Here is an 11703-nt window from a genome sequence, read left to right as displayed (position 1 = left end):
GGCGTGGCCCAGTGGTTGAGCATTGACCTATGAACCAGGAGATCCTGGTTTGATTCCTGGTCAGGGCACATGCCCAGTTATGGGCACGATCCCCAGTGTGTGGCATGGAGGAGGCAGCTAATCAATAATTCTCTTTCATCGTTGATGTTTCTATTTCTCTGCCCCTCTCCGCTCCTCTCTGAAATCAATAATAAAAATACATATTTTTTAAAATCCCAGGCCATGTGCTTGCTTCGGCAGTGCATACATAAAAATTGGAAGGACACAGAGAAGATTAGCATGGCCCCTGCGCCAGGGTGACATGCAGATCTGTGAAGTGTCCCGTAGTTTTAGTGTCAGGTCATGAGATGTGACATTTGAGGGCAACGAAGCAAGTCTTCCCAGTGCAGGACGCTCCGAGTCTGCTCCTTACGACTCTTCATCTTCTCTGTTTGCCCAAAGGCTGCTTTCTCTCATGGTTGTGTGTACAAATCAATCTGATTTTGCATTATTCAAAACAGTTCCAGCTTAAAACAGTTGAGTTTACATGGGCAAGGGTAAAGGGTTAAAATATTCTGAATGCAATGCACACATATAAAAGAGACAAAGGACGAGTGGGCAGTGGCTGTTTTGATTGGACATAATCCCTTTTGATGGGCCCTCCTATACATCAGAGCTTGGTCAGCCGCGTTTCTCAGACTCCCTATCAGGTGTATTCTAAATGGAAATTAGATTCCCCCGATCTGGTGTGGGCACGTGAGACTGGGAAGCAGGAATGGAGTGTGAGGCTTTGGCATTTGATGGTGATGTCCGCAAACGCTGACATATTAGCTTTCCTCCCGCCGTGACCCGTCCGTGGCTTTGAGAAAGATGGGGGACGATGTGGCAGGGGAGTGACAGCTGCTACCTCCCGGGACTGGAGGAAGGCCTCTGACTCAGTTTCCAGCGGAAGCCACCTGCAGCCCCAGTCTGAGGCACAAGTACAGCTCTCCGACTGGGCCTTGGGAATCAGCCCGAAGTGAGTTCTGGAAAGTCAGCCTCTTGCTGTCCTCTGACTGATTTTTTAAAGAAACTAATTTCCTGTGTTTAAACATTCTTCATTAAGATGGATAGAATGGCTTCAGTCTCCTGCAGCTGCATTTCAACAGATCTATCAATGACTGGAGAGTCTGCTATGGCCCGGCATTTGCTTCATGTCCTGATTTTTAGTTTGTTTGAGTTGCCTTATTTCTGCTCTTTCAGTAGGTTTTCTGGTTTGTTTTGTTTTGTTTTTAGGCTGGAATAGAGAAAAAAGGAACTGGAATATCGATGTCTAGTCAAGAACCAACCTCATAGTAGCAGTAATACCTTTGAATTACGGTGCGCTCACATCAGATTTCATATATATCTCTATATCTATATCTATATCTATATCTATATCTATATATATATATATCACACACACACACACACACACACATATGTATATATATATGGTGTTGCCAAAATGTATACACTACTAAAAGCTGAAAGCTCAATTGATGTTTCCTTATTTTCAGATTTAACCCATTGGAATTGATAATTATTCAAAGTGTGTGTACATTTTTTGGGACTCCCCATATATATTTGCAGAAATAGATGGATAATATTTAGCATGCTAGTCATCCTCTCATTTAGACACCTTCATAAGGAGTCATTAGTTAAGTGACTGGGTGAAGTCCTCTATTTAAAATTAGAACAAATAAAACTTACCTTCCCATCTGCCAGTCACCATACTGATAGATTTGGGTTCTTGTTCAAATGAGAACCAGGAGGCACATTCCTAGAGAATTTCCTGTGTGAAAAATTAATAGCTAAACAGGCCGCGCTGGGCTGGAAAACAGTGTAGCTTGCAAAAAGCAAACGCACTGAAATAAGATGGAACACGTGTTCAGGAGGAGCTAACATTGCCTACCATCATTCCGTTTCTAGTGAAGTAAATCAACATGTGCCAGTGACCGGGAAAAGCTCCATAGTGGTGAGCTACAAATACAAATTTATATCCAAATCCTGAAGTAGGTTCGGAAAGACTGGACATTTTAATGAAGAACATTCCATCCGAAACACAAAGTCGGGAGATGACATTTTTGAGTTTACATGCGCATGCAGGGCAGCCCTGGAAAACCCCTGAGCTTTGTCCGCAGGACCCTGCCCAGCTGTGCTCGCTGCCCCAGGGTCACATAAACTGGCTCTGATGAATGAAACTCGGTGTCATCCTTTCCCCTTCCTGCATACCTTTTATGAAATTGACTAGTTACTTGACCCGGTTGCCAACAAATACTCTGATTTTTTTTTTCTCTCTGCATTTTTCTGAACTGTAGGGAATAAAAGACTCAAGGTTGATTAGGTCCAGTCAGAATTTTAAAAATGAAATGAAAGCAGAATAAAGAACACAGATGATTCCATTGCCTTTCTCCATGTGGTCATCATTGAGAAAAACAAAACAAAACACGGTCATTTAGAGTCTTGAAAATACTTCCATGTAAAATACCAGAGGAAATATGAGGAAGAATATGGACACCCATTCTCTAAGGAGGGTCCATCCTGATTCAGCAAAGTTCAAAACTTCGAAAGGGATTTCAGTCCTGAGCTTCTCCATTTTCCATCGCTGGGGAAAATCTGCTAGGGGTTTTCACGAAATGCAAGGAAGCGTCCCCGAGAAGAAGGCTGGCCTGCGCCATTGGGGACGCTGCGTCGGTGAGCTGGCGCTCGGGAAGCCTGTGGAAGTCGGGGTCAGCTCATCACACCCCCAGGAAGAGCTGTCCGTCATCAGTGGGAACCTGAGCAGCTGTCCGGCCAAGCAGCTGCGCATCACATTTAGTGAAGCGTCTTAAGGATTTCTTTTCTTTCTTTTTAAATGTTGGAACGGTGCTATGCGCATAGCATTTTAGTGGTTCCTGTGTGATTTCAATTTTGTCTCAGGAATTCCAGTATTCATTTCACGTCCGTGTAGTCAAAGTTTTTGTAAGAGGAGGAAGAAATCCTACACTGGTAGGGAGGTGATGTATTTTCTCTCAGGATTTACGAATCCTTTCATATGCATTCCCCAATGTGTCTGGGAACACTGACACTTCTGTGTCTATCCATTTTAGCACCTTCAGTAATTCTTAGACTCCTTGACTCGGAGACCAAGTCTTATTCACCTTCAGTATCTCCCCTGGTATTGAGCTCATAGTTACATCCACTAACAAATTATTGATTACCTGGTTAAAAATAACTCATGCAGGGCATATGAAAGAAAAGCAGTTTTCAGTAAGTTTAATCAAGACTTTTGTCTCATTCTCAAGTGGTTACTAAGATAATAAAAGCAACTATTCCTTCTGATCTCCATTTAAACATCATTCTTCAGGGGGAAAAAAATCACTGATATTCATCCACTACCCTCAACCCTCCCTATGACTACCCATCCCCAGGCCCAGCAATGTCTGGTCGCCCTGTCTTCACTTATAAACTTCACCTCAGCTTGCCAGTTCCATTTAATTTTGTGGTTACTTCATTTATGTCTCCTTTACCACATTTTACTACAATAGAGTTTGGGAAATAGTATCATTTTTATAGGTATTATACACATACAAGATCTGGGTCAGGAGAGAAGGGGGAGGGAAAGAGGCCTTCAAAGGTTATTATTATATTTATAACAACAGCTTTATGTAAGCTTATTTTTAATTATAGTTGACATACAATAATATATTAACTTGCAATGTGCAACTCAGTGATTCAACATTTATATACCTTACAAAAGCGATGAGCACTATACCCACCGGCCACCATACTCGGTTAGTAAGATACCATTGTCTCTGTTCCCTAGGCTGTGCTGAACATGACATCTTACTGACTTACTGTAATAACAACACGGAGTTTTTACTGATTGAATCTGTCACCTGGAGCCCATTCCTCCTCTTCCCACCGTACTCTCCCACTTTGACCAAAGAATGCATTTATAAGACAGTCAGTTGGCCAGGTTGAGAGGTGCGGTTTTTGGAGAGGTTTCACTCTGTATCTGTGTGTCATGAGGTCAGGTCCATAACGTAAAGTAAAGGATGCTGAGGACTTGGTTACGGTCCAGACGATGTTTAATATTGGTCCTGCCCAAGGGTCTATGGAGCACTGGTTCCTGGTTTGTGTTGCTCTGTGGTAGCAGTCCCCAAGTGGAGCTGTAGAGAACTGCCGGGAGCCGGTCCATGCTTGCTGTTTCAAGGGACCTGGCATATATGGCATACTGTTCTTAATATGTTTGCTCACCTTCTTGGTACTATGTGTTTTAACCAAGGTCTCTGAGAAAGGTTGTTTCCCCAGGTAGGGATTTTCCCCTGAAGTTAGGGAGGGAATAAAACCTCTTAACTAAGTGCCAGGCGGGTAATTAATCACTTTAACTACGAACAATCATGCTTAAGCTACATAATCTTTACTCCCTGGAATGGAGATAAGAAACGCCCTAACCTTTGGAATAGAGATTGATAGGATTGGAATCAATTGGTATAAATACAGATGTAACAAGACAGAACTTAGAACACAGAACTTAGAAGACAGAACCAAGAGGCACAGAACCTACACACAGAACCTAGAGACAGAACCTACACACAGAACCTACACACAGAACCTAGACAGAACCTAGACACAGAACCTACACAGAACCTAGACACAGAAGAACTTCGCTGGAGAGAACATGGCAAAAGATCCTGGACAGAAACTGGAGACAGAACCTAGTGAGAGAACATGGCAAAAGATCTTGGACAGAACCTGGCTACAGAACCTGGCAATAGAACCCAACCATGCTGATCAACTGAATGCTGCCTCTGTGTCATTCCTTCTTCGCCAACTCCGAGAACTGACTGAAGAACCTAGAGACAGAACCTGGCTACAGAACCTGGATAGAACATGGCAAGAGAACCTGACTAGAACCTGGTGACTGAACCTGGCTAGAGAACCTGGACAGAACCTGGCTGGAGAACCTAGCAAGGAGACATGGCTACAGAACCTGGCTGGAGAACCTGGAGAACCTGGCCGGAGAACCTAGCAAGAGAACATGGACACAGAACCTGGCTGGAGATCCTGAACAGGACTTGGCTGGAGATCCTGACCAGAACTTGGCTAGAGATCCTGGCTAGGCTGCTGATCAGCTGAACACTGTCTCCGTGTCCTTCATTCTTTGCCGACTCCGTCTACGCCTTTGGGAACCCCTGGACCCGCTGGGGTTGGACCCCGGCAGAGAACAGCAGCTTTCACCCTGCACACCACGCACAAGCTTGTTGCGGTTCTGCTTGTGTGGGAGACACTCATATTTCTCTGCATGAAGACCTCTCCAAGCCTGTCAAATATTAATGTCATTGCGACTTTTCCAAGAAGGGAAATCAGTACACAGCATTTGCCAAACCTATTTGAACATTGAAGATTAACAATTTTACTTTACGTTATCTTTGAAACAGAGAATCCTGTCCCTCGGAACTAGCCCTTCGCTGGACGTTACTGTGGGCTCTGATCCCCAGGTTCATGTTCACACAGCCAGACACGAGAGCCTTCCTAACTATCCTTCAATTCATGTTGGAAATGGAGAAAGAAGAAAACGGAGGCAGTAGACATCATCTGGGATTCCACGCTCTGATTATTATTTTCATCATTTTATTACAAAGAACATGAGGAGTGATAGGATGCAGGCTCTGGAGACCTTTCCCCCCATGTTTAGCATAAGGGACAGATGCTTAGCATAAGGGACAGAAAAAAAAAATGGGTGGGAACAGCCCGGTCAAAATTTCAGTGAGGTTAGCACCTGTCACTCCTTCTCCAGAAAGAGCTAAGTTAGAAATAACTGAGTGTGAATCCTCCAATTTTACCAGCGTTTGGAAGAGGAAGCTTAGAAATCCATGCACTGACGTTAAAGCCCCAGTGTATATTGAGCTCCGGACCATATGTTCTGGTCTGCTTTCGGCTCTGGGCTCCACGTGCACGTGCCATCCGTCCCCACGAGGAAGGCCACACATTCTGATGCCCCACCTCAAAGACCGCCCTTCACTGCTGGGCTCAGTTTCCCTCTTGGTCTCTATGCAGATAAGAAGCACAATGTTGTTGTTTTTTAAATCTTCACCCAAGGATATGTTTATGGGGAGAGAGCGAGAGAGATAGGAGAGAAACAATGACCAGACCAGTTGCCTCCCATATGCACCCCAACCAGGATCTAATCTATAACCTAAGTATGTGCCCCCACCAGGAACCAAACCTATAACCCTTTGGTGTACAGGATCATGCTTCAACCAACTGAACTCACTTGGCCAGGCCAAGAAGCACAATGTGTTTTAGAGTTTTTGTTGTTATTTTTTAGCACTCCACTATTATTCTCTAAAAAATGTGTGCATAGTTTTTAAAACACTTAATGAGGCCTGAGGGGGTTTCATTTCTGAAATCTCCGGTCTATTTGTATAGGTTAGTTGGAGGTAAACTGGCAGTTTCTTTAAGTTTTATTTAGATTTATAATCTGTGTATAAATGCCAGGATTTTATTTTATTTATTTACCTATGAAAATAAATGGCAATAAATGACAGTTTGTGAATGACTTTGCACTTAACTGAAATGAAATTATGTAACTCAAATACTGAATAAACATTTCATTGTTATTAGAAATGGATTTGTAATATTTGATTAAAGATTCAATGATAATTCTTTCTAACTGAAAACAAAATATATGGTAGGTTGGGAATTATTTTAAATCAGGACAATTACTTTAAATACATTTTAACATCAAATTTAGAGGTGTTGAACTTAGGGTGATGTCATTATTTTTTTCAAATTACTATATTTTATTATATTTTTCATGGTTATTTTGAGAAACCTCTCAGAGGTGTGAATCTTTGGAATAGGGTCTCATATGAGTTATGAGTCTCACAAATTGAGGGCAACTCCATAACTCTTCAAACTTGGTTTTTGTTTTGTTTTCTTTCATCCCCATGAAAAATTGGATTTTGCCTTTATTTGAAAAGAAAACTATGGATATTTTTGGCAGGTGAAAATAAGTTTGTTTGTTATCTTGTAGAATACATGTCCCCTCCAAGGTTTACCAGCCTTGACACATTCACTAAAAATATGGTTATGGCGTTAAGACACCACCATAGGTTGGTTGTACCTTGAACTTGAACCTGTCTCCTCCTAGGGCTGAAGTGATGCTGCCTTGTTCCTTTCAGTTTTCATCTCATTCACCCTCGTCAATTTTTTTTTTTTTTTTATAAAGAAAGGCTACAGTTTCACTTTCTTTTTTTAAATATATTTTATTGATTTTTTTACAGAGAGGAAGGGAGGAGGATAAAGAGTTAAAAACATCGATGAGAGAGAAACATCGATCAGCTGCCTCTTGCGCATCCCCTACTGGGGATGTACCCGCAACCAAGGTACATGCCCTTGACCGGAATCAAACCTGGGACCTTTGAGTCTGCAGTCTGACGCTCTATCCACTGAGCCAAACCGGTTAAGGCTCTTCAAATTTTTTTTAACTGAAAGGTTTGGGGTTATCATTTTAAAAGGTCATCTGAAATATGTATACCTAACTTTTACTATAATACTTGGTCCATTGTTTCAAGAAGTACATCTTTTTAGTTTCACTTGCTTTATAAACTAGAAGGGATGTCAGAAATGGTTTCCTACAGTTGAAATTCAGTTCTTAATTATTAATGATCTCCCATATAAATCAAATCCACTAATTTTTTTTCTTAATTCTCATTTTGGCCCCTCTTCTGGCAGTGAATGAGGAAAAGAAATGTAGGTTACTCTTCCCACTTTATAATGAGAATAATCATAGCAAGATCTTTCACGAAAGGAAAGGATGCGATGACAAGAATATGACACAAAAGGCATGCAACCAGTAGGAAAATGCATGTAAGATGTCACAACAAAAGTGAGCAAATGGTCTTCAGTAGCTGCTCTTCGCCCTGGAAGAAGTTTGAGTTCAGCAAAAGCAAAAAGAAAAACATACTAACAAACAAAAAACAGTTACCAGAAGTTCTAGAAGGATGTATTTATAAGAATTCCCTGGCAAGAACCCTGAAAAAAACCGCCTCTATAATAGAATTCCATTGCTGTTCAACATCCAGTTTGATCAGATTTTAAGCCTTGCTACTAAGACTATGCTATATTAGCAAAGTATTAACTTTCAGAAAAAGAGCTAAGGATTACAGAAAAGGAGCTCATTAAACTGCAAGGATGGAGACACATCTGTCTATAAATGAAGTTGACTGCTCTTGTTGGGCTCTCTACAAACAGAAATTGACACAAAGGCTAACGGGATTCCAGTCCTAGCTTCACTGCTGAGGTTGGGAGCAGCTATCCCAACAGCCTCTATCCCAGATGTTTAAAAAAGTCATATTCATATGAAAAAGGGATCTTTTCTGTTAGCTTATAAATACTTAAGAGCTGTGATGTAAATCTCGATCTACAACCATAGAGAAGAGGCAAATTGTGCAAGCAATTCTGTTTATGCAACTGTCCAGATTCCATTTATCAGGCTTTGTTTTCCTGCATGCACGCCAAAAAATATATTTCTTCAATTATTAAAAACAACAGCAAGGTTTAGATAGCTCTGGAGTCATTTTAATGTGGGTATTTAAAGAGGAAGACTGGCAAAGCTTTAAATAGAAGGGGAACACACCAATTAACTAGTCAGCATTACCTTCCTTTGGAACTCTAAATAGGTTTAATTATTCAATAATTTATATTCATAGAGCAGCTTTAACTTTAAGCAATTATATAAAGAAAAAAAATGGGATTGTCTTCTTAGGCAGCCTGGATCTCAATGAAAAGGAACTAGAAAACAAACATACCTTTATTCAGCCAACATGCAAAAATAATACATTTTTTTCTAAAGGAAAGTCCTTCGGAAACATATATCTTTTGCTTAAGATTTTTGAGTCATCCATGACTCAGTGATTTCTTTGGTAACACAGGTCCTTTTCCATCCTTTCCCACGATTTCACCTTGTAGCACATGGACAAGCAAATCACACCATTTGTCTTGGGTATGCAGAAAATAGAAGCCAGCTCTCATTTCCAATAAAATGAGTACTGGTGGAGTTTGTTAGATTTGACAATTTTTTTTGTAACTTCCACAATATTAGGCGTATTACAGGGGAAGTACCCAGTGAGAGGGTGCGTGGCCCAGGTTTCTGGCTCTTCCTCAGCCATGAGGGCTCCGTGGGGCTTTGTTGGTTTGGGGAGAAAGGCCAGAGGAGCTTCCTGCCAGGCTCCTGGCAGAGGGAAAGGGCATCGGTGGGTCCACGTAGCAGCTGCGAAAGCTCGGGCTCAGAAGCGGCATTTGTCTCTGCCACTCACACTTCCTTGGCCAAGTCAGGGCCGCAGCAACGCTTGTGAACACACGTTGGAGAAAGACAGTCCTATGATTAGGGGCATGGCAAGTGACTGGGCACCACCATATGCTCTTCGTCACAAATAATCCCCCCTTTTAGTCACAAGTAGATTCTTTTTCCTCCCTCCCCAGCTACGATACACTCTCCCCCCACCCAATCGTGGTCGAAGTGGGAACCCCAGATCTCACACTAATATATACCCGGATCCATAGCAGAACTTACCTGGGCAAATGTTGCAAGGCGCCATGCTGTGGGAAATGTCCCTTGACGAGTAGTAAGAAATTCTTTCTCGGGATAGCGGATCTGTTCCTTGGGCTCCTTCCTCTGTTTATTACTTTGCATGGCTCTCTGTTGGTCCCTAGAGTAGCCCTTACTTTTCTATCATCATTCTTGGCTACGGATAAAGAAAGCATTAGAGACTAGGCCCCCCTTTGGTGCTGAGCAACTACCTCATCGCCCTTCCTGCCCAGAAAAGGTGAGAGGCCAAGGACCTGTGTCGGCGCCCAAGGAATTACACTCCAGGTGGTTCATCCAGGTGGCTGCTGCCCTGGAAACGGGACTTTCAAAAGTCCAGCTCCATCTCTTCACTTCCCATCGGCAGCAGGTGCAGCCACACCCATGACCGGCTTCCAGATGCTTCTGGCTCTGGACACCTCCTCTAGGCCAGGAGCTTATGGGGCCCAAGTAGGAAAGACACACCCCTGTTGTTTTCTTTCCCCCTTGGTCCATCTTGTCAACCTTAAGCGGTTTCCTAGGTGGCCCCTTAATACTTTCGGAGATGTTAGCGCCTGCAAAGAAATACCTCTAAGTGATTTTAAACTGCTTTTGAAAATTTATTTAAAGAAATCTCAGCTTTATCTTTTACTAGTTATTTTTGAGAAGCAGTTGCCTCTTTTCCCCTGTAAACCCCAGAATTTCTGGGTTCACTCAGCTCCACTGGGGGATTCTTTTCCAGGGTCTTCGTGTTTCATGGAGCCTTGCCAAGCGCGGCCAGTGTCCTTGGCACACACGAGGACCCTTCCGCTCCACAGCGATGTTGCCGGAAGTGACCGCCATATTCAGAATGCTCGCTTTCTTCCCAGGAGTTGCAGGGATGGTTTTATCAGATGCCTCCCAAATGCATAACATAGGTCTCCATTTCTCCAGCCTCCGCTAACAATGCCCTGGCTGCTAACTGCTGAGCCATCTCACCAGTTTTAGTATTTTTATTAGACTAGCCACCACCTTCTAGGAGCCATCTGTGGGTCAGCTTCCAGCAGGTTATGCTGTGGGAGCGAATACGCTGCACATCTTAGCGGGTTACGTCAGCTAAGGTGTGCATCTCGCTCTCCTTCTACGCCAGCTCTGGGCCGGCTGTGACTTCGCCCCGATGTCCTTCTCTCTCTGGGATTTAGGCCAGAGAAGTAGATCCTGCCTGCGACATAAGATTCCCACAGAAAATGCATTAGGACGAAGACATATTAGGTGATGGTTTCATGCACATCTCCTGCAGACTAGAAGCTCTTTGGGGCTGGGCTATGCGTGCCTTTTACGCAGCACATTCTAAGCAAGTGTTTGTGAGACACGTAACTAAATCAACGGCGCTGGGACTTACTGGCAATGCAAAGGAGAAATGCATTACACTTCTCTGGGATAGATAAGGATATCGATAATCATGAGCTAGAATGAAAACCAGGGAGTGTGGGGCGTTTGGTTTTGAAGCTAATTACCTAAGCACTGTGCAAAGGAGACCACCCCCTTAACTTGGTCACAGCCCCACCTATTCAACAAGGATTTCATTGAGCACCTCCTATGGGCCAGGCATCCCAGGGGAACGAGCCAGCATCATAGATTTTACGTTTACAGGAATCATGTTTATCTCTTCCCTTTTGCTTTTTATTACAAAAGTCACAGGCAAGGACACCTTTTTTTCTTAAAGGAGCAGAAAAGTATCTTGTGAGGATGGACCAGCTGCAGCAACATCTTTGAATACTAAGGGCACCCGCCTCCACGGGAGATGCTGAGGGGTTTGCGCCACTATTATTTATAGAGTAACCTCGGAGGATGGGAACCCGACAAGGCAGCCAGGGGGGATACAGATCTAAATATACAGCAGTTCTATTCTCAACTTTTCCTTTCAAGAGGTGCTAAATAGGAACATGTGTATGCTTACATTCTAGGCTTCGGTTATGTAACCTGCAGTACTGCCCTTAATTTTTCTTCCAGGTCTCCCCTAAAAACCACTCCAGTCAGCCATCTAAAGGGGCCTTGACTTTGGGGCTGTGGGAAGCTGTGATTTTGAAGATGGCATCCAACCAGGGGTCCTAGTTGCTGTCTTGAAGTCAGATGAGGAGGGAGATGAATGAGGACATGGCTGGCTCTTT

The 11703-nt window shown here is 43.1% G+C and overlaps 1 non-coding gene across 1 annotated transcript; it reads left to right on the top strand.

Moving 5' to 3' along the window:
- The first annotated feature begins 226 nt into the window (after positions 1–226).
- On the top strand, positions 227–331 carry LOC118673880. Its single transcript, XR_004973532.1, has one exon. It is a non-coding gene; the product is annotated as a U6 spliceosomal RNA (small nuclear RNA).
- The last annotated feature ends 11372 nt before the right edge of the window (positions 332–11703 follow it).

The sequence above is a fragment of the Myotis myotis genome, unplaced genomic scaffold (assembly GCF_014108235.1).
Source record: "Myotis myotis isolate mMyoMyo1 unplaced genomic scaffold, mMyoMyo1.p scaffold_m19_p_18, whole genome shotgun sequence".
Lineage (NCBI taxonomy): Eukaryota > Metazoa > Chordata > Mammalia > Chiroptera > Vespertilionidae > Myotis > Myotis myotis.
The sequence above is the reverse complement of the archived record's forward strand: the minus strand, read 5'-3'. Positions and strand labels throughout refer to the sequence as shown.